The sequence below is a fragment of the Ambystoma mexicanum genome, chromosome 6p (genome assembly GCF_040938575.1).
Source record: "Ambystoma mexicanum isolate Mex_15411 chromosome 6p, UKY_AmexF1_1, whole genome shotgun sequence".
Taxonomy (NCBI): Eukaryota; Metazoa; Chordata; class Amphibia; order Caudata; family Ambystomatidae; genus Ambystoma; species Ambystoma mexicanum.
The window spans coordinates 737,121,108-737,145,633 of record NC_090935.1 but is presented as its reverse complement, the minus strand read 5'-3'; positions in this window follow the sequence as shown (position 1 = coordinate 737,145,633).

Sequence of the window (24,526 nt, the reverse complement as noted above, 5' to 3'; positions counted from 1 at the left end):
TCCGACCAGTACTTTTGTTGCAAAGAACTGAAATGTACATCTAAAAAAAGTGCGATATCTGGCTCTGCTCTGCAGACCCATTTCCCTGTTCGCTCCGCGGACAAAAGTCGCATTGGCTTGCACTACGCTGTGATGTCGGTGAACATTGGACGTGGCCAGTGGTTGGGTGGAGGGAAGCGTGCTGTGCATCAACATTTTGGGGAAACGCTGCCATGGTGTATCAGAGGATAGTGTTGTGGTGTGTGTGCCAAGACCCTAAGGCATTGTGTGCATGGCTGGGGCTCTTGTACGTAACAGTGTGCCCACTAAAATTAGTCATATCTGGCTCCGCTCTGGCATCCCATTTCCCTGTTAGCTGTGCGGTCAAATGTTTGATTGTACTGCAGTGTGCGGTGACGTGATGGGCGTCATAAGTTTTCGATAATGCCAGCATGTTGTATCCAAGGACAATGGGGTGGCGAAAGGGTTTGGAAAACATACTTTACAGTATCTGGTGGCGGGAAGAAGGGATGGAAAGGGTGGGGGAGTGAGAAGTGTTTCATCTGATATATCTCATTAGAAGAAAGCGGTGGTGTGCCAGCGGTATCCGTGCATACTAAGCCATTTCATGGTTACCTGAACAGGCAACAACCTTGTGTGGTGATTGCAGGCAGCCTTTGTTATGGCATGACAGCTCCAGCCGCAATCTCTTTCTGTAATGAGTGGTGGAAGGCTGAATTGCAGAAGGGGAGTGCATTCCTCATGACTTGAACATTTAAACATAGCGTGTACTATGGTGTGTTGTGTTTGGGAAGTCTGTTGCCAATTCAATGCATGGCTGGAGCCCTTGCATGGAAAAGTATGTATACTGGTTGAAAAAGAAGGTCCACTGGTTGCACGCAGGTTTGACATTGTTGTTTTGTGTGTGTGGTCTGGCTGCATTGCATACATTATTGGTTCCATGGGTGTGGTGATTGTTAGAATATCCTACAGTTGTTGGTGTATGGGTGGAGATGCTGCAGTGAGCAATCCTGCAGTGTTTACACTTGGTGCAGTGTTGGAATAGTGTCCATATAGAAGAGGGTACGGTTGAACTGATTCTTATATGTACTTTGGTAGTCTTCTTTGGGCAGATTAGTAAGTGTTGTACTGCACTATGCTGTAATAGTTCTATGCACTTACTAGAGTGTTGGGAGCAGGACCAATGTTGTGAAGAGTTTGTGGTTTTGTTGCCAGTAATACAATGCTTTGTGAATGGAAGTGGGTAGCGGTGCCAAACACTGTGGTATGTTTCTGGATTATGGTAACTGGAATATGTGTGCATGTATCACTGTTTTATGGTGCAGCAGTTGGGTTGAACTGCTGGTACCTATGTTGCCTTTGTGAATTCTAGTACATGGCTAAATGTTCACCTGCATGGCTCTGTTATGTTGTGGTGGGTGTGGGCAAGCCTTAGATTGTTGGGTGCATGGCCAAAGGCCTTAGGCCTTAGGCCATGCACTCAAGAGCCTAGGCCTTCACCACAGCCACCACAACCTAATGCAGCCATCCAGTTGTAACTCTGCAGGTCTTCGAAGGTGGGGACCTTTACACAATGGTTGTGGAGGATATTGTACACTTGGTAGGACAGCAGAAGTGAGCTGCTGTGCGTACATTAGCATATGGTGTAGGTCATTGCACATGTTGCACATTAGGGAGTCACATGTGACCATTTGCGTTTGCTACTGTTTGCCCTTTATAAGACCCTTATTATGTTGCAGTGGATGCATGGCTGGAGCCCTTGCACCAACAAGTATGTCCACTGGTTGCAAGTAGGTTTGACATTGTTGCTTTGTGTGTGTGGTTTGGCTGCATTGCATACATTGTTGGTTCCATGGGTATGGTGATTGCTAGAACATCTTACAGTTGTCACAGCATGGCTGGATATACTGCAGTTAGCAGTGCTGCTGCGTGTCCAGTTAGTGCAGTTTTGGAATACTGTCCGTATAGAAGTGGGTACGGTTGAAGTGGATGCAATATGTGCTTGGGTAGTCTGCATTGCACAGATTTGTAAGTGTTGTACTGCACTCTGCACTGTTGCTTGTATGCAGTTACTGTTCCTGCATGCTTCACACACAGTAAATGGTTTCCTGCTGCATGTAATGAAGCTCTGTTTGGCATTGTTGTAAACATTCTTGTATTCCACAATGTATGTATATCTGTGAATGCTACCCCTAACACTAATGGTGTAGCATAAACTGTTTGTACTGCATGTCACGAAAACTGAAATGAAAGCACAAGGGACCAGTGGGGAGGCTACTGCTCTTCCAACAATTACGTAAGGTACTTTCATGTACATCATTTGCCACATCTGCTGCGGACAACAAGAGGGGCACTCCTGTAGGGCAGCAGAGCTGTAAAACAACTTTGTAAACCATATGCCGCACTAGGTACTTGGAGGTGCATGGGAACTGTCCTTACAGGAGCATTACAATGACTGCCGCCTATGTAGGTGAGGGTACCCAATAATTCTTGTCTCCCGGCACGTGCCCTATAGTATCTATAAAGGTGCTGCCCCTTCTGTACCTGACCTTTCCTGCCGTTCCTTCTGTGGCGCTTGTGAGACCACCAGAATAAATGAAAATGAACTGGGAAAGGAAAAAAGGTAAATAAAGAAAGCACCTTTCACAGATCAACAACTGAATTGCCAATGCAGGCATGCAGTGCAGGAGGCGTGGCTGTGAGGTAAACACTGTAGTATCCATACAGGTGCTGCCCCTTCTGTACCTGACCTTTCCTGCCGTTGCTTCTGTGGCGTTTGTGAGACCACCAGAATAAATGAAAATGAACTGGGAAAGGAAAAAAGGTAAATAAAGAAAGCACCTTTCACAGATCAACAACTGAATTGCCAATGCACGCATGTAAGGCAGGAGGCGTGGTTGTGAGGTAAACACTGTAGTTCAAACGGTTAGAAAGGGAGTCGCTGTGCAAAGATGTTTCTTTCAGTGTTGCAGAGCGTTTTCAAGAGAGTCAGTGCGCAACACGTACTACAAAAAAATATCACTACTTTTTAGAAGGGGGTTAAAGCCAATTTCAATGGGGTGTGCAGAAATCGGGATGGCTGGCATAGTAAGATGAACGTTATAGCTGGGGAAAATTTGTGCTGTGAAACGTCATATTCCCATGGGCGAAGTATGCCATGTCGAACAAAGGCACAAATGCACTTCTTTGCAATGTACTGCGCTGTCTGCATTCACGGACCAAATAGAAAATGACACTGCCACATCAGTGGCTGCATAATGCGAAACCTATGCAAGAGATCGGAAACAAATGCATGAACTGGGCAAGTGCCTCCTTCATTGCAAATGGCACAACACTACACATGCACATGATAGATTGCAAAATGAGTAGCCACAGCACAGTGTTTTCCGTTCACTTTCATTCAATGTATGTTGGAATCCCCTAAAACCTGCATGCTGTGCCTCATGAAACACACAGCCATAACCGCACCCTCTACATTTCTGTCCACAAATACACTGTGTAGCACAGTCTGTCCATGCACACCACACCCACAAACTTTATTGCTCAATCATGTAGCCTCTGCAGGCCCATTTCTATGGCTGTCATCTTCAAAAGGGGTGTATGTAACACGTGCCACCCTGCAACTTTTGTGATATTCACTGACTTTTCGTGCCGTGTGCAGGCAGGTGTGGGGGAATAACTTTCAACCAGGGGAGTGGACATTGTTAGTTGTGGTGGCTCTTAAAAGATGTTTTAATGATGCTTCCCTAGAAACACTTTTTTTGCGGTTTTCATACGTAAATGTGGGTTTTCAACGTCAGCTCACATTTTTACAATAGAGTCTTTGGAGCAGTTTGTAGATTGTGAAACAACATTTCATTGCCACTGGACGACAAAGACATGCCATTTGCCTTGAAAAGGTGTGTTTATCGCGAACCAGTGTTCTCATTCTCACAGGAGAACATCCCAGCAGGACTCAAGAAGTCACACATTCTCCTGTTGATGAAACCCCTTTCGACCTCTGGCTGGTGACAGGAATCATTGAAATACTTCCACACTATTCTCAGGGGATATGCATGAGAAAAGCACCTTGGCAGTAGGAAAAATTTGCTGCACTGCTTCGATCATAAGCTTCGGTTGACCGAACACACAGTAACAAGGCATGTAACCTAAAAAGAAGGCTCCAAAGTACATAATCACAAAATGTACAGTTGCGATGAGGCCATGTGTTGGCATCCTACATGCAGTCCGCCAAAACAGCATGATTCAACACTACACCACAAAGCGTCCACTCTCTCCAAACTAAAATGCCAGACAAGTCCTGGAGGGCAACACGCCAGGTCTTCCACAAAGCCATCACCCACAACGAAAACTGTGCATCATGCCATGTTTGCCAGACGCAGTACACAAAGTAATGGAAAAAGTGAATGCCACCCTTCCCTGTGACGCACACCCAGAGCACCTGATTGGCCAAAGACCATAGTCCCATTCCTATTGGCCACCGTGGTGAGAAGAGCAAAATATGCCAGGTGCCTTTCCCCAATGACCGCGAGGGCCATGCCCCAGTGAAGAAGGGGGACTCCTTTTCCCTATTGGTGCTTTTTCCTGTAATGTACACCCTGAGCACCTGATTGGCCAAAGGGCATAGTCCCATTTCCACTGGCCAGCATGCTGAGAAGCGCAAAATGTGGCACGTGCCTTTCTTCAAGTACAGCGAGGGCCGCACCCCAGTGAAGCAGTGAAGCAGGAGGGGTCTTTCTTCCTATTGGCACGCTTTCCTGTGACACACATCCCGAGCACCACCTGATAGGACAATCGCTACAGTCCCATTTCCATAGGCCAGCATGGTGAGAAGCACCGAATGTGGCACGTGCGGGTCCCCAACTATGTCGAGGGCTGGGCCAGAGTGAAACAGCAGTCCCTGTTCCTATTGCCACACACCCTAAGCATCTGATTGGACAATCCCGACAGTTCCATTTCCATGGACACCACCCGCAAAATACCCGGATGTGGCTTTCGTGCTGCATGCGGGCGTGGGGGAATAACTTGCAATCAGGGTAGGGGTATTTTGTGGTAAGGGTCCCTTAAAAGTGCCTGTTGTGTTTTTTTTTTTTTAGATGCTTCTACAGGAACACTTTTTCAGTTTTTATTAGCTTCTGTGGTTTCTTGTGCTCATATTAGTACAGTAAACTCTTCACCGAATCCTGTAGATGAGCAAACAAAACTGCATTGCCAATGGGTGACAACAAAATGCCATTGTCTTGGAAAAACTCTGCATTTCCACAACTAATGAGGTAATTGTTGCAGAAGAACATTCCACGAGCGGACAAAAAAAGTACAGATGCTTCTGTTGATGAGACACCTTCCTGCGTCTGGCTCGGAACAACATCCATGAGCAGTGGGCCATACTGTTCATGGTATTATGAATGAGAAAAGCACTTTGGCGGTGGGAAATCCACCCTCACGATATCCAGCAATCTCCTCAGTCTACGGAGCAACTTTAAGCAAGCCAGGTAACCCATATGCATGACACCGTAACGGATGATGATAACATCTACCACTGGAAAAGTGGCAAGATCTTTGCAAAGAGCATGCATATCAGTGATATTGCACTCACACACAGCGTTCCATAATGCGTGCACTCCTTCCAAACCAAAGTTTCCGTCAAAGTGTCTTTGCAGGGCATAGTTGTGCAGATCTATGTCAAAGGGATCACCTACAGTCAACAGAATGCATTTCTCCATGTCATCCACCCTCAGTATGCAGAGTATAATGTGCAACAGTTTCACCTCCCCTTCCTGTTAACCACACCCACACTACCTGATTGGCTAATCCCCACACTGCCATGGCAATTGAGCAAGGTGGTGTAAAGGGCAGATTTTGGCACGTGCACCTCCCAAAGTAGCACAATGGCCGCACCCCTGTAAAGCTGGAGCAGTCCTACCCTTTGCACTATCTTCTCTGCAGCTCTACTTCATTGGGTTACGTGTAAATAGGTACACACACATCCACCAATCGCATTGAAGCCGCCATCATGCAACACTTTAACTCCTGTACAACACTTGAAATGTGCTGTAACACATTTACAGTACAAATGTCGTGCCATTCCAAAGTATGTCCACTACAAAGTTCAATGAAAGTATGCACAATTTCACCAGCCACATGCATCCACATAGCCACCCAGGATGTGGCACATGTAATCCTGAAAGTACTGCATAATCCACTCTCTTTTCATGATAGTGGGGGGCGGAACAATGTCAAACTGGGTAGGGGATTCAGTATTCCATTGTAATTATTATTATTTTTTTTTTACATGCCTGCCAGCAACTTTTTTGTATTTTCTCTTTATATGCGTTTCTGTTTGCCTCTCCTCACATTTTTACCACATTCTGGCCAATGCTTCTTGCACAGTGTAAAAGAAAACAGCATTATTAATTGCGCTCAAATAAATGCCATTTCTACGGAACAACTGCATATATTGCAACCTAATGATCTCATAGTGGGTGGAGAACATGCCAGCACTCTGCATACACTCACGCATAATTCTGTTTATAGCACACCTTCCAACCTCTGGCTGGGGACAAATTACACCGTCATGGACCCATACTCCTCTTGGTGTTATGCATGAGAAAACAACCTTGGCATTAGGAAAAATATGCATCACTGCGGTCAGCAACCTCTTCAGGTGACGGATTAATCATTCACATGGCATGTAACCCAAATGTAGACTTCCATAGTGCACCACGACAAAGTCAACGTTTGTGACAGATGCCACATATCTGCAAAGGTGAACCATCCCGCCGAAACTGCAGTCAACCTGACAGGCCCACAAGGCGTCCACTCCTTCCAATCTGAAATGACCAGCAACGCCTTTTTGCACACAACACCTGTGCAGATGGCGCACAAAAGTATCACAGACAATAAGCACTGTGTGTCTCTCCATCTTGACCACTCTCACAACACAGTATTTGGATGAAATTGTACCACCCCTTCCTGTGAACCAAGCCCTAAAGTCCTAATTGCCTATTTCCCACAATTGCATTTGCCTTTCCACCCTGCTCATAATGGCAGGATGTGCACGTGCACTTTCCCATCTACAGTGAGGGCCACGGTCCAGTAAAGATCAGAAAATACTTCTTCCCTTTGCACACAATCACTTTTTGCAGCCCTCCCCCATTGGTTGCTGTCAGAATTTTCAACATGCGCGCAGCAATTACATACAAAACCTCTGCATTGCACACTGTCATTTCTATACACCACTCCATATTTATTGTTAAACACTCTCAGTACACGTTCCGTTTGATTGCTAAGCCCCTCCACCAGAAACCTCTGCTAAATAATGCATGATTGCAGCACCCACAAAGATCCTAAGACGCACCAGAACACCTTTAGCCATGCAAAAACATTGCAGCCCTTTCCACACCCACCACAACACTATACATCCAAGAAAGCGACCATGTGGACACCTAACATTATGCGCAAACATAACATACATAGCGGCACTTCTACCCATCTCCCCCACAAATAAAACACTGATTCACAAAAACATGTCTCACTTAGCAGAATCCACAAACATTCCACAGCCTGCACTGCCCCTCAACACTGCCATTCACAAAGTATTGTGTGACTAGCAACCTATGCACAACAGCTTCACAACATTGGGCCTACTTCAAGAAATCTGCACACAGCAGAGTAACCAACCACATATAAGCTGCACTTCAACCATACCCACTTCCATACTCACATTGGGTGCATACTGCACCCTGTGGCCACACTACACAACTTCTCACTGCACCATCCTCTACCACACACCAAATACTGTAGCATGTTGCAACTATAAACACAACCATGGAATGCACATATACGCTTTGCAATTCACTTGTGGTGCTGTAGCATGCCAACAATGTGCTCCACACCAATTCTCCAAAGATCACCACCCTGTGCCTCAAGCACTGTCAAACCTGAATTGCTCAAGTGGGTATGCTCCTTGCACACATTCCCTGCACAGTAATGCAACCATGCATATCAGCATGTCACCAACTAGCACTATGCACATATGTACCACTGGCACCAGCACTCCTAACCAACCTCTACACTGCAATGGACATGCACAGTGTTACATGCAACAGTTACCATCATGTATAAACATTACACTGTCTCCGGCACACCTACGCCCTTTCATTCACATACAATTGTCTTACCCACTTCCACTCAGAAAGTATTGTGTCACTGCCAACTTAACCACAAAATGTTTACAACGTTGCACATACTGCAAGCATTGTGCACACAGCACACTATCCAAGCACATATAAGCTGCCCTTCAACCATACCCTCTACCAGACTGACAGTATGCAAACACTATACCCAGTGCCCACACTGCGTGACATTTCACTGCAGCATCTCTAACCACAGCGCACCACCATGGAGATATGCAGCAACAAACTGCAACAGTTACCATATTGTACAAACATAACACTCTCTCCTGCATCCCTGTGCACTTTCAAACACATACTATGGACATACCCACTTCCATTCACAAAGTATTGTGCCACTGCCAACCTACCCAATTTCTGTTCACAACGCTGGCCTATAATGGCTGAAATGGGCTCAGCAATCATTCCTTACATGTACCCACCCTCTAACTGATGCACAAAAAAAATGCATTACTGCTGTGGGTGTCCTCAAGCCCTAGGCTCTTGAGTGCATTTCCTACAGCCTACGGCCTTCGGCCATGCACCCAATAGTCTAGGCCTTGAACACACCCACTGCAACGTAATGCCACCATGCATGTCACCATGTCAGCAACTATGACAATCCACATACACACCACTGCCACCTGCACTCCTACCCAACCTGTACACCGCCATGGCACTATGCAGCAACACATTGCAACAGTTAAGATAACGCCCATGTGGGCAGATAACATTAAGCACAAAAATAACATACGTAGGTAGCGGCACTTCACCCCAACTCCCCACACCATACAACACCCAGTAAGGAAAACATGTAGCAATTAGCAAAATCTACAAACATACCACAGCCTCCACCACCCCTACGCACTGCCATTCACAAAGTATTGCATCACTGGCAACCTATCTACAACAGCTTCACAACATTGGGCCTACTTCAATAAATCTGCGCAGAACAGAGTAACCAACCACATATAAACTGCACTTCAACCATACCCACTTCCATACTCACATTACGTACACACTGCACCCTTTGGCCACACTACACAACATATCATTGCACCATCTCCTGCTGCACACCAAATACTGTAGCATGTTGCAACTATCACCACAACCATGGAATACACAATACACACTTTGCAACTCACTTGTGGTGCTGTAGCACGTTGACAATGTGCTCTGCACCCATTCTCCAAAGATCACCACCCTGTGCCACATGCACTGTCAAACCTGCATTGCTGTCAGTGGGTATGCTCCTTGCACACATTCCCTGCACCATAGTGCAACCAAGCATGTCACCATCTACCACTATGCACATTCGCACCACTGGTACCAGCACTCTTCCTGTCTTACTTCCATTAAAAACTGGATGTCATCCCGTTTTCTTTCTCTCAATACTGATAAGACTGAAGTCCTGTTCTTTCCCTCCAATAATCTTCCCCCTCCTTCTCCTCCACCTTTCATTCACTTTCCCCCCTCCAATCTTCCTATCCCTACCCACACTTGCAATCTAGGCATTTACTTTTACTCTTCCCTCTCCTTTGCCCACCGTATTTTTCTTTTCTCTTGCGCCTGTCACTACCACCTCTTCAATATTCGCAAGGTCTGCTCCTCTATTACCTTCCACACAACAAAACTTCCAATCTCCTCCCTTATCTTCTCTCACCTCTTCTACTGCTCCTCCCTTCTCTTTGGACTACCTGCCTCTCATCTTGCTCCCCTCAAATCTATCTACCACTCAGCTATCCGTACCCTCTGTCTCCTTGCCCCGCATGACTCCATTTCTTCTTCACTCTCCTCTCTTGGCTGGCTTCCTTTTCACTCCCAAATTAAATTTAATTTCCTCTGTCTAGTCTTTAAATCGCTCCATGACCTGGCTCCCCTTTATCTCTCCTAGCTCCTCTCTTTCTATAATTCCTCCCGCTCTCTCTGTTCAGCCGACCACTTCCTTCTCACCGTTCCCCCTTCCCCATGTGCCTCCTCCCGTTTCCGCTCCTTTCAGCTCTAGCCCCCCTCCACTGGAACTCCTTACCTCTCTTGATCCGCTCTATACCTACCTTTTCCTCCTTTCGCACTTCTCTGAAATCTCTCCTTCTCCATGCCCCGCCTTGAAACCTTCCCCACCTCTCATACTCTCCCCTTCCCTTGAATCCTCCCTATGATCCTCTCCTCCCTCCCCCCTTCCCCTTATCCTCCCTCAATTCACCCTTATATCCCTTCTGTTCCCCCTTCCCGCTTCTCTCCCCTTCCCCCTCACAGATGAATTGCTCTGCTTACTGTTTTTATTGGTTCGATTCATTGTAAATTGCTTCTTCTGTTATAATGTTCTATGAATTCTGTTGTTATTATGTAAAGCGCTTTGGATGAAAGCGCTATATAAACATGATAAATGCAAATACAATACTCCTAACCAACCTCCACAACGCAAAGGACATGCACAGCGTTACATGCAACAGTTACCATAATGTATAAACATTACACTGTCTCTGGCACCCCTACCCGCTTTCATTCACATACTATTGCCTTACCCACTTCCACTCAGAAAGTATTGTGTCACTGCCAACTTAACAACAAAATGTTTACAACATTGCCCATGCTGCAAGCATTGTGCACAAAGCACACTATTCAAGCACACATAAGCTGCCCTTCAACCATACACTCTACCATGCTGACAGTACGCAAACACTGCATCAGTGCCCACACTGCCTGGCTTTTCACTGCTGAATCTCCAACCACAGCGCACCGCCATGGAGCTATGTAGCAACAAATTGCAACAGTTACCATAATGCACAAACAAAACACTCTCTCCTGCATCCCTGTGCACTTTCAATCACATACTATGGGTGTACCCACTTCCATTCACAAAGTATTGTGCCACTGCCAACCTACCCACATTCTGTTTGCAACACTGGCCTATAACGGCTGAAATGTGCTCCACCACCATTCATTAAATGTCACCTCCCTCTAACTGATGCACAATAAAAAATGCATTACTGCCCTGGGTGTCCTCAAGGCCTAGGCTCTTGAGTGCATGGCCTATGGCCTACGGCCTTCAGCCATGCACCCAATAGTCTAGGCCTTGAACACACCCACAGCAAAATAATGCCACCATGCATGTCACCATGTCAGCAACTATGACAATCCACATACACACCACTGCCACCAGCACTCCTACCAAACTTGTACACCGCCATCGCGCCATGGAGCGGCAGCTTGGTCTCGAAAGAGTGCTTTTGTACATGTGGTGTAAATCCGTGCAGCAGTTTTCTTTAAAATGGGCAAAGAAATGTGTGATATCCATGTTCGGTCTGCTGACTCACTTCCCTGTTCGCTCCGAGGACAGGCTTCGATTGGTCTGCAGGGTGGCTTCATGTAAGACGTCAACTGGCGAGCCTGATGATTGGTTGGTGAAAAGCGTGAGGTGTGTCTTATTTTTCCGAAATGCCTGCCATGTTCTATCTGTGCATATCCACAGCTGTCTGTGTGGGGACAGGAATGGGAAACATATTTTGGGTCACTTGGTGTTGGAAAGAGGGGCTGGGAAGGGTGGGGAGTGAAAGAAGGATGATGCAGGGCTATTTGTTTAGGTGGTAGAAGAGCGTATGGGGCGCGACAGTCTGCAGACACTTCAGTAGTCCGAGGACAGAGTCTTGGCCGGGCAGCTTATTTGGTGACTGCAGGCAGGCTTTATTAGGTTAGGGGAGTGGAATGTAGATGATATGAGGATGTTTGCATAGGTTAGGAATAGGCCATGCACCTGAGCATCTAGGCACTGGCACAACCACCACAGCATAATTCGGCCATGCAACCAAGAATCTGACCACAACAACTGTAATAGAAAGCATTCGGTGGGCAGTTGGAGAAACACGTTTGGGGTTATTTGGTGACTACAAGAGGGCTTGTTAGAGTAAGGGAGTGGAATCTAGATGATATGGCGATATTGGCATTGGTGAAAAATAGGATTGGCGGTCTATTTTGATGTCTGCAGATGGCATCTGAATTGGGAAGTGAAGGGCAAGTTGTGGCGTGGTGGTTGTCACCAGTGGCCAGATTATTGGGTGCATGGCTTATTATGCTGTGATGGTTGTGGCCAGGACCTAGATTCTTGGGTGCATGGCTGTAATACAAAAATCTGCCCACTGGCCACAACCATTGTAATAATATGTGTACAGAATTGGAATTCGGCCATTGGAAACAACCATTATAATTATATGTGTATCATAATTATACATAGTGTGTGGGCAGTGTATAGTTTTTGCAACATGCTGACACAATACCACTAAAGTGTAATGATGTACCATTGTGGGTACAGGTTGACTTGGTTGTAAATGGTAATGCACGGGAAATCTTTGCTTCTTTCTTTGTGAAAAAAACATAGCATAACATGTTAGGTTGGATAGTTCACACTGTCGCATTGCACACAATCTCACATATTCATGTACTTTTTAGACCCTCATAATTAGCACATTCTAAGTACTATGCTTCAAACAACATTACTGTGCGTTTTGCCCAGTTGCTGTTTTTGTTTGCACAATCGTTGGGAAAATAAATCCATGTAGGATTAAAAAAAAACCTAGTACATTTATTTGACTTTAGATGTCACACTATGTTTGTTTGAAGTGTGCAGTATTTAAAGGAATGTTTAAGATTCACAAACAGGCATATTTGTTGTAACAAGCCGTGTTTCAGTAGGAAGAATTGTAATGGTGTAAGTGTTTTGCTTTTCAAAAGAGCTGGTGGTCTCTTTTATTAAGGATTTTTAAAGTATTTAGATATCTGTTGGCATATTGAAACAGTTTTTTATTTGAAAAGGAGCACTGCAGTACTACAGATGCAGTTAGTTACTAGTTGGTGTATTCTAACCGTTGATACTTTTAGTTTTGAAGGGCATTTTTTTGAAGCAGTTTGATACTTGTTGGTGTATTCAAACTATTTTGCTACTGAAAAGTAGCATTGCAGTAGTATGGCTGCAGTTTGATACCAGTTGGTGTATTCTAACTGTTTATAGTTTTGCAGTTTTGACGGGTATGTTTTGACGCAGTTTGATACCTGTTGGTGGATTATAACTATTTTACTATTGGAAACTAATATTGGAGTATTATGGGTGCAGTTAGATACCAGTTGTCGTATTCTAACCGTTGATACTTTTATAGTTTTGAACGGTATGTTTTGAAGCACTTTGATTCTTGTTGGTGTATTCTAGCTATTTTGCTATTGAAAAGTATATTGGAGTAGTATGGCTGCAGTTAGATACCAGTTGGCATATTCTAACTGTTGATAGTTTTACAGTTTTGAAGGGTATGTTTTGAAGCACTTTCATTACTGTAGTTTATTCTGACTATTTTGCTATTCAAAAGTAGTATTGGAGTAGTATGGCTGCAGTTAGATACCAATTGGCATATTTTAACTGTTGATAGTTCTACAGTTTTGAATAGTATGTTTTGAAGCACTTGTATTCCTGTTGGTGTATTCAAACTATTTTGCTACTGAAAAGTATCATTACAGTAGTATAGCTGCAGTTTGATACCAGTTGGTGTATTCTAACTGTTTATAGTTTTGCAGTTTTCATGGGTATGTTTTGACGCAGTTTGATACCTGTTGGTGGATTATAACTATTTTACTATTGGAAACTAATATTGGAGTAGTATGGCTGCAGTTAGATACAAGTTGGCATATTTTAACTGTTGATAGTTCTACAGTTTTGAATAGTATGGTTTGAAGCACTTGTATTCCTGTTGGTGTATTCTAGGTATTTTACTATTCAAAAGTAGTATTGGAGTAGTATGGCTGCAGTTAGATACCAGTTGGCATATTCTAACTGTTGATAGTTTTACAGTTTTGAAGGGTATGTTTTGAAGCACTTTTATTACTGTAGTTTATTCTGACTATTTTGCTATTCAAAAGTAGTATTAGAGTAGTATGGCTGCAGTTAGATACCAATTGGCATATTTTAACTGTTGATAGTTCTACAGTTTTGAAGAGTATGCTTTGAAGCACTTTTATTCCTGTTGGTGTATTCTAGCTATTTTGATATTCAAAAGTAGTATTGGAGTAGTATGGCTGCAGTTAGATACCAGGTGATGTATTCTAACTCTTGATAATTGTACAGGTTAGTGACTGAACATTATAGTCCTTCATAATTAGTACATCATAAATACTATGGGTGAAACAACATTAGTGTGTGTTTTGCGCAGTTGTTTCTGTTTGCATAATCAATGGTTCATTGGGAAAATATCTATACAGCATTACCAAAAATGTACTAAATTTACATCTGTTTTCATATGGAAACTGTTTTCCATTTCAAAAACAGCATTGCTGCACTATGGATGAAGTTAGATACCAGTTGGCGTATTCTAACTGTTTATAGTTTTACAGTTCTGCATTTGGGGTACATTAGTGCAATAAGTTTGCAGAGGGCAGTGAAGGAATTGCTCAAGGCACTAATGGAGCTCTTTCCATGTACAAAGGTGATATTTTCCCATATACCATCTAGGGCACTATGGACCTACCCCAATGTCTTTTGTGCAGTGTTGAGATGTCACTGTTCACAAATGATAACATTCTGGAGGATTTTGCAAGTCCTTTTTTTTAGTAATGGCATCACTTTAACGGATTGTGGCAATTAAATCTTTCTTGATAATATTCAGAATGCACTTAGAAAGTTCTTTTAATATGATGTACAGTGCACGTGAGTAGGTGTAGAAAAAGAAATCTGAAACCCCCCCCAAAAAATCAAAAGCAAACAAAAACACTAAAGAGTAAATACCTTACATTGTGTTTCATTTCTCTCTCCACCCTCTTGATTTGCACGATCTGTCCAGAGACACCACGGTAGTCTGTGGACAGCATGTGCCACATCTGGGTCTTTCGAGGATGCTAGGCATGGAAATGGGACTCTGCAGTCCAGTGGATGAGCCAAATAGGATTCCTGGGTGTGGTAGGCAAGGAAAGAGTGTGGCAGAAGGTCTGTTTGTTGAGAGGAGTGCATATGGCTATAGCTATGCGCTTAATACCCAGAGGTTTCTAAGCACACACCCAGGGATTGAACCTGTGTTGATCTGCATCGTCTTGCTTCCAATGTTAACGTGTTGCCCCTGAGCTATCCTCCCAAGTAGGGAACAGAGTTTCCCATGGTCCCTGGCACCAGCCTCATAAGCACTTTGCAACTGCTTCCCCCAACTGAGCGGTGTGTCACAGTACATACAGAGCAGTGTCACCCTCAAAATGTAAGGGTTGACTGAGTCATGTATGGCCCGTGAGGCTTCCACAGGGATCCTTTGCCCCACAGGAGTGTCTCTTTTGGTGGCAAGAGTGAATGTTGAGGATGTGATAGTGGATGTCAACTTACTCACCCCTTCGAAAAAAGTGACAACCTTTCGTACTGTTACCTTGTGATTCGTCCTGAGGTGGCACCACATGGAGGTGGTTCAATAACTGTACAGTCCCAGCTTTCCGCGACTGAGTACAACCTTGCACTCAGTGCATCTCACCTTGTCCGCATGAGCCTTAAGTACCCCCCAATGGTGGTAAACAGCTTCCACTCCCAAGATTCGCGTTGGGAGCTGGTGAGAGGGATTTCCACTACCTCATCCTCCTCTTGATCCCCCTCTGTATCACCACACCTGTTCCCCTCTCCAGTACCTCCAGATGGTGGTGGTGGTGGTGGGGCAGCTGCCGTAGCCATGGATGTCATTGTCCAAGTGCAAAGTACAGATGCCAAATCAGTTGCAGGTGCTCTCTCCTGGACAGCCAGCAACACAATGAGGAGAAGCAGTGGGTGGGTCCCTTTAGAGGGGCTGTAAACGGACTGATCTACTGTTTGCAGACACTTCGATCCACAGATGGGGTTAAAAAAGTTACAGAAAGTCGCTTGATCAACCAGGACATGGTCTAGGACCTCTGCATGGGTGAAGTTTCAGGTTTAAACACTCTGGATTAGTCAAAAACACGGTTTTGAACTGTCCAGGGGTACGGATTGTGTCTGCGGATACTCCCAATGTGCAGTGTGGGTGCAGTCACATGATGATGTCCTCGGATGACTGTGGATAGGACGGCTGTCCTGCGGACTCCTGTTGCGTGGCATTCGGTGTGTGCATGTGTCCAGTTGTCCGCAGCACAGGGATGCGGGGTCCCCTAATTAATTAAACATACAACACAACCTTGCAGACAACTCCGGACAGGTGCGATGTTCGGGGCACAGCAAGATCAGGTGCACATGCATCCAGGTGTCCGCAGGACAGGGGCGTGGTCCCCAACCTACTTAAAAGTGGGACACGACCTTGTGGACATCTCCGGACAGGCACAATGTTCAAGGGCACCTCCATTTTGGTTACGGACAGCCTGGACAGTCGTGCTGTCTGCGGACTCCAAATTGGGCTTTTGAAAAACAAAACACATGCACCAATAGTACACACATACATATTTATTAAAACAAATTAATACAATCAATTAGGAAAGAGATGGGGTAACAGAATGGCAAACATATATGGGGGAATTGGGGTTTTCTATAGACTGTTCATGAGGGGAAGAAGGGATTGCGGTTTCATGTAGCATCTCTGATTTAGAGAATTTGATGGGGATTATTGGTTGGGACAAGGTGAATGGGCACAGGTACAAGTAGGGCAGCGGTATCAGGTGTTTTCTTTGACATGATTTATAACAAATGTCATCAGCTGTACGAAATTATTATTTAATTGATCAATTTTTGCAGATAAGTTTACTAGTTCATTTTCTACATTTGTAGTTATGGGCTGTCTGTGGCCATCTGCTGGGTCATTCAATAGTATTTCGGGGCCACTTCCTTCATTCACACTATGTACTGTTAAAAAGAAAACCATGTTTTAGTGACACGTCAATAAATTCATCACTTTTTTTGGTTTAAAAATGGTATTCTATACCATTAGAGTTACTGTCACTAATTTCGTCATGGGGGGAATGTTCCTCCAGCCACTCCAGCGTGCTTGCAATTTCTGTGGAAAGGAAACAATGCTGCTATTTCTTACAAGCTATGTATACATAACAAATTGTAATGTTACAGAAAGACATATAGCGCACATACTATTTTTCAAAGAGTTTCTTCAGGACTAACTGCTAGCTGCTTCTCGGTGTGTAAGGAAGGTTGCACTGAGGTGATACTGCTAGGTGTATAATTGATCTTTGTGCTTGGTGCATTCCATTATGTTGTGCAACATATGCAATATACTTTTGGTTTCTCAATTACATCATTTCTATATATACTTATTTTTGGATGTGGTTCATACATCTGCTATTGTTTCATGAACATGTCTTTGCCCGTTGCAGGATAGATCAATATATGGTAACCTGTGTACTTAAGGGCAGTGTGAATGCTATCCGTAGTGTGTGGACAGTCGCACAGTCTGCGTACTCTGTGGCTATTACGGTGAAGGAAGGGGGGCAGTATGATGTCAGGGCCCATTCACATGTAGAAAAACTTAGGGTATCTTGGTAAAAACCCATGAAATTCATTGAAAAAAACTTTGTTAAGGGGACATTATGGTTCAGTTGCAATAATATAAACCTAACAAAATCAGTGAAAAACTTTCTTAAAAGGGTTCTTATGTTTACAAGTAAAATCAAAAATCCCAGGAAATTTGCCAGTTATGGTAAGCTAAGAAACCATAACTTGCGCCACCACTCGGCACTGCTAAGACTAACACCCACGACATCAATGATGACATTACAATTATCACGTCCTTACAAAGGGTTGTGTCTATATTGTTGGTGACAAGGTGTTACAATGATTGTGAGATCTATGCAAAACTACTTCACATATAAACAAATGTACTCATACAAAGAAAACATTATATTACAATGTTCTTCTGGATAGAGGAAGCTACTTATACCTACACGTAAGAAATGGCTGCAGCATACACTGTAGAAGTAGAATATTTTTGTTCTGCTAAGTTTGCTTTGTGAAATCATGAAATATATCTTTGCAGAGTTTTCAGTGATGTTAAGCATGGAATACATAGGTCAAGACCTAGTACATATGTGTCTTAGTACAACCAATACATACAAAGACCCACGATGCAGTCAAATTAGCGGCATGCACTAGCATTCAGAAGACAGAAACAATATCAATACAAAATGTCAGCAACATTACAGTTCATTGTGAAGTGCTGATATGAATTGTGTGTGTATGGGCTGGTTATTGGCTTATATCTGTGCACCATGAACCGGCTGACACCAAACCCTAACCCAAATACTTCTACAATATACAAGAAGGTTAACGTCTTCTGCAAATATCAAAACTTTTTCTTTAAACATTTCTACAGTCAGTAGCCAAAACCAAGTGTCACAGATTTCTAAGGTGATCAGTGACATCATTAATGAAAATTGTCATGTCATCTTTGATGTTGTGGGTGTTATTCTTAGCAGTGCACAGTGGTGGTGTGAGATATGGTTACTTACCTTACCATAAATTACGAATTTCTGGGGGGTTTCGCAAAGTTTTTTCACTGAATTATATATAAATATATGATGTTGCCATGCCCTGCAACCTGGGCATGGGGATTTTAATAATAAAGTAACTTTGCTCATTTAACTTGGACGCCAAAGACAAGTTGGAGTGTGACTCAATGTGCCTGTGCAACTTCAACAGCGGCCATGCATTATATATATGTATATCACACAGCCTGCATAGCAGCCACGTAGTTATTGTTAAATTGCTCAATCCATTGTTTGAGTCTGCAAAGTCTGATGTGGAGGAGAGGAAAAGTTAGGCAAAGTTACAGGGGGGCTCCCAAAATGTGTGGCTTTCCTCATAGATGCAATGGAAAACATATTGCTCAAGCCTACAGCCCAAACCGCTGGATGAATTTTCACCAAATGTGCTGCATCTGCGGCAGCTTGATCTCGAAAGTGTGTTTTTGTAAATCTGTCCAGTAGTTTTTTTTAAACAGCCCAAAAAGTAGGCAAAACACATTTATGATATCTCGCTGCACTCGCTGATTGGATGGTGAAAAGCGGGAGGTGTGTAATATTTTTGGAAATGCCAGCCATGTTAGATTCGTGGACAGCGGCCAGTTTCCGAGGATAGCGTGGTGGGGGAAAAGTCTGGAAGACACATTTTGAGTTATTTGAAGGCCGAAGGAGGGTCTGGAAAGTGTGGGGGAGTGGAACACAGATGATATGGGGCTGTTTTTCAAGGTGAAAAAGCGGGTGCAGGTCAGCCTGCTTCGCAGACACTGCATAGTAGGACTGCAACATGAACAACTTACTTTGAAAACACATTAGAGGTTATTTGATGGCTGAAAGAGGGTATGTAAAGGGTAGGGGAATACAATAAAGATGAAATGGAGTTGTTTTTATAGATGAAAATAGGGGTTGGAGATGGCACAAAAGTCAATTTTGATGTCCATGGACACCAAATTAATGGCTGGGGGTTCAAGGCGTGTTTTATTATCTGCATGTGTATTGTATGTACTTGTTATATGGTTTAACTATGGTGTGGTGCTTGTGTCCAGTGACCAGAGTCTTGGGGGCATGGCCACTGACCACAGCCATTATATTAATATGTTATAGTAATTATCAGTACTGCAGAGTAGAAAGGTACTGTAGAGTAGAAAGTATATTGTATTTATGATTGTAGTAGGATTGAGGATAGTGGTTATGGAATATGTATTTGTTTACTCTTGGTACGGTTACTTCATTGTATAAAGTAGGCAACCTGTAATTTCTGGTTCATTTCCTGGAGAAAAGAACAGTATAATTGTGTGTATTTGTTATATTCTTTAATAAAATTGTGGTGGTTGTGGCCAGTTTGGGACATCCCCAATAGGCGTGAAAAATTGCCACACCCAGGACTCACTGCTGATGCTGGAGATAGGTACTTCCTCCACCTCATCTTCATCTTCCTCTTCATCCTGATCTGTGTCACTGCACCTGTTACCCTGTCCAGGCCCTCCAGATGATGGTAGTGGTGGTTGGGGAGGAGGAATGGTCATAGCAGATGCCATTGATGCAGTGTTGTAAATAATCTCGAAAGCAGGTGCTGCAAGATGCTCTCTCCTGGATAGCCATTTTGATAATGACAAAAAGTAATGGGTGGTCCCTTCTGAGGACAACCGAGTCACAAATAGGCCTTGGAAAGTTGTAAAACTTAGCCAGATCAATCAAGAAGTGTTCTGGGAGCTGTGCAGGGGTAACGGTTTAGCTTCAAACACCCTAGATTGGTGTAAAATGCACCTTTAAACTGTCCACAGAGAGTGGACACAGTTCGCAAACAGGCCATCATGCTGCACGGGGCAGTCACATCATGACGTCTGGGGGCATCCACAGCCCTGATGGTCATCCACGGACAACCATTGGGCATTAATTGCAGGGCGCATGCACATGGCTGTCCGTATAACAAGCACGCTGTCCGCAGACTAATTAAAATGACATTTGCTATGTCATATTTGATGTCCTGGGTGATTTAGCGGTGCACGGTGGTGGCGCGAGTTATGGTTTCTTAGCTTACCAGAACTGCCAAATGTATATGTTTTTTTGGTTTTACTTGTAACCACACGGTCCCTTTAACAAAGTGTTTTCACTGATAAATATATATGTATGTGCTGCCCTATAACTGAGTATCAAGTACCATACGATTCCCGAGAAATTAATTGCTAATAGTTGTTGACACGTATGACAGATTTGGCTGAAAGTTTGCAAACAACATTTTACTCATAGGCAACACCAGACTGGAAATGTTGGAAAAGTTCATTTAAAAAAGTTATTAGGAATACACTAAAATGCAGTTTCGGCCTAGTACTCATTTATTTTCCCATAGAGGAAAAGTTACATTTCTGCTTGAGCGCACAGCAAAACTTTCTAGATGGAATTGTACCAGGTGTGAAACAAAACTGGGGCACAAATTGTTGACTCAATTTCTTGGGAGGGAGGGGCTGGAGTTATTGCACCAGTTGTTTTAAAAAAAAATATTTCACAGAACGGGGTTACCCCCTTTCTCACAAAATTATAGTAATATCTCTCATGGTGCTTTGCAGCAGAGAGGCTTTTCAAAATGAAAAAGCTACCATTTTATGTTTTGTTTAATGTCAGAGATAACCAAAACTATACCCGTGGCTACCTGAAAACGAAAAGGCAGACAAATGCCATTTAGAGGAGGAAAAATGATGCAATGACATCAGGTTAGAGATGGGGACAGGAGGGGGATAGAGGCCACGATGTGAAATTAGGGAGATGGAGGGGGGCTGGAGACCAAGTTAAGAGCACAATCGTTTTCTCGTAGCTGCAATTTTCATCTATATAATCATGGCTACAAAAGAAAATGAGATCAGGAATGAAAGTGCCTCACACGGAACAGCAAGGGTTGGGTCATATGAGAGGGCCCGGGATTGAAACATTGAGTTTGGAGGAATGAAGGTGCATGGCAGGAGGAGAGGGGTACCTGGTAAGTGACTCGGAGGGCAGGGAAATAATCATAGTTTTTCCTGATAAGCACAGCTTTCTGTGGTACATTGCTACAATGGGGAAAATGTTTTTACAAATGAAAATAAAGAAACAAGTATTGTGGCAGCTACAGTGAGGTGGAGGGTGGAGCGTGGGCATTGCTGAAGCCCACAGCCTGTGGCATGGAGGTATTTACAAATCTACAGTGGGCACCACCGAAGGCCCTGCTAGTAGGCCCCAAAGACAGGGGGAACATGTGGCTACTGGCCATGGCCAGTGGCACATAAAAAACGATGGTATAAACATAACCCTTGAAATCCACTGAAAACACTTTCATTAAAGTTTAGTTAAGCTGACCAGATTTATCTCAATAAAACCTTTGAAATTCAGCGGATGTGGCAAGTCATGACCAGCTTAACTTGAGCACATACATATTATAAGAGACAGGAGTCACAATATCATACAAAATGACATTGCTGGGGACATAGCATTATGGGGGATATCAATGGGAGTGCACTGAGTTAAACTGGTCTTGACTTCTCACATCCTCTGAATTTCAAAGGTGTTGTTGCGACAAATTTTGTGAACCTAACTAAAGTTTTTTCAGTGAATTACAGGGCATGTGGGAGCGACCCTGTAGTTAGGGGTAAGCTGCTCAACCCATAGGAAGAACACTTTTTGGGCAGCTGATAACTTTTCCCCCGTGGATGAATCTTCACCTAACTTTGCCAAAAAAAATGTTTAGGCCCCCTCGGATTGATTTTGCAAAGTTTGGTGAGGTTTCATCCAGGCAGGGGGCAAAGTTATAAGGGATTAACACAATGGGCCTCATTACGAATGTGGCGGTACAGTGACAAAGGTGCCGGTAGTGCTACCGGCACCGTTGTTACGATACCGCCATTTTACAAGTTCTGCTCGCGGGTCAGACCAGGGGTGCAGAGCGGCACCCGCGAACAGAACTTGTGATTGCACCGGCACCGTTATCAACGGTGCTGGGGCAACCTAGCTCCCCACCCCCATTCTGCCCTATGGCCCTATGGATCGGGAGCCCGCCCACACCGGCGCCCACAAATGGGCAACTACCTGCCCATTCAACTCATAATGGGCCGGTAATGGCCCATTTGCGAGTGCCAGGGCCGGTAGCGAGTTCGGCAGAAGCCGTGCCCGTAATACGGTTACAGCTATCGCCGAACTTGTAATGAGGCCCAATGTGTGGTTTCCCCTATAGACGCAATGGAAAACACATTTTGCTCATGTCTACAGTCCAAAAAGATGGTCACCAAATTTGTGCCAAGAGAGGTAGCTTGCTCCTGAAAACGTGCTTTTGTAAATTTGGTGTAAATCCATCCAGTAGTTTTCTTTTAAATGGCCAAAAGTAGGTCCACAAAAATTTGCGATATGTGGGTATGGTCCGTGGACTCACTTCCCTACTCGCTCCGCAGACAGGCCTCCGATTGGTCCAGAGGCCGCCGTGATGTCTGCGGTCTTCAAATGCACCCACTGATTTAAGGGTGAAAAGCGTGAGGTGCATCATATTTTTGGAAATACCCACCATGTTGGATCCGAAGACATGACCAGGGACATCGTGGTAGGGAAAAAGTGGGGAAAACACATTTGGGGTTATTTGTTGCTGGGAAGAGGTACTGGGAAGAGTAGGAGAGTGGAAAAAAAGATGAAATGGGGCATTTTTATAGGTGGAAAAAGACCATACAGATGTTCCAGTAGTCTGCGGACAGCGGAGTAGTCCGTGGACACGGTGGTGAATGGATGCCTTGGGAAATATATTTGAGGTTTTTTGGTGGATGAAAGAGGGTCTGTAAAGAGTATGGGAGTGGAATAAAGATGATATGGAGCTGTTTGTATAGGTGAAAAAGGGTCTGCAGAGCTGCAGAGTCCACTGTCAATTTTGCTGTTGTCGGACATCACTTGAATTGGGAGGGGTTTCTGGGTGAGGTTTCCTAATTCAAAATGTATTGGATATATTTAAATGTTGAATAATCATTGTGAAACAAAATCCATAGAGGAATAAAGAAAACCTATTACATTAATGTGAGTGCACATGTGACAGTATGTTTATTTGAAGTGTGTTGGAATTAAGGGAATTTTTTAATTGGTTAGATACCTGTTGGTATATTCTAAGTATATTGGATGTTGGAAGTGGTTTTGCAGTAAGAAGAATTATGATGGTGTGTTTGGAGTGTAGTCAATGAAGGGTATTTGTAAAGTAGTTAGATGCCTGTTATCATTTTCTAACTGTTTTGCCTTTTAAAAGTAGTATTGTAGTATTATGTATGTAGTAAGATACCAGTTGGCGTATTGTAACTGTTCATTGTTCTACAGTTCAGTGACTAAATTTGGTTTTAAGGAATATTAAGTAGGCATTTGTTAGATTTGATAGTAATATATGTTTTATAGTAACAGACATATCATAACATTCAAACCAACCACTTCTTTTTTTGACATATGCAGTATAGTGGCTTGCAGTGGTTATGGCACCAGTGTGGTAGATTATGCCTACTGTTGTGAAGGTTTTCTTTCCAAGAGCTACTTGGCCGTGTGCAAAGTTAGTAAACTTACAGTTTTTTTTGGTACCATCTGCATTGTACCTTAACATTTTAACTGCCATGCGTTCCCCCCCCCCACTGCCAAGACCTTTTTTGGTGATTTTGGTATTTCGGCATTCAATGCCTTCTACCATTTTCTGTTTCATTAATCCCTTAAGTGCCAAGGACGAGGTATCTCATCCTTGGCAACAGGGAGGTAATACCAAGAATGAGATACCTCACCCTTGGCACTTAAGGGGTTAAAAGCACTAGTATCAGATATTAGCTATGTGAGTTTATTTGTATGGTGGAACGATTGTCTGAATTGCAAAAAGTGCATATATTATGCCATAATTTGCATTTTGCAGAAGTTGATTAAATGTAATGGATTTACAAGTTGGT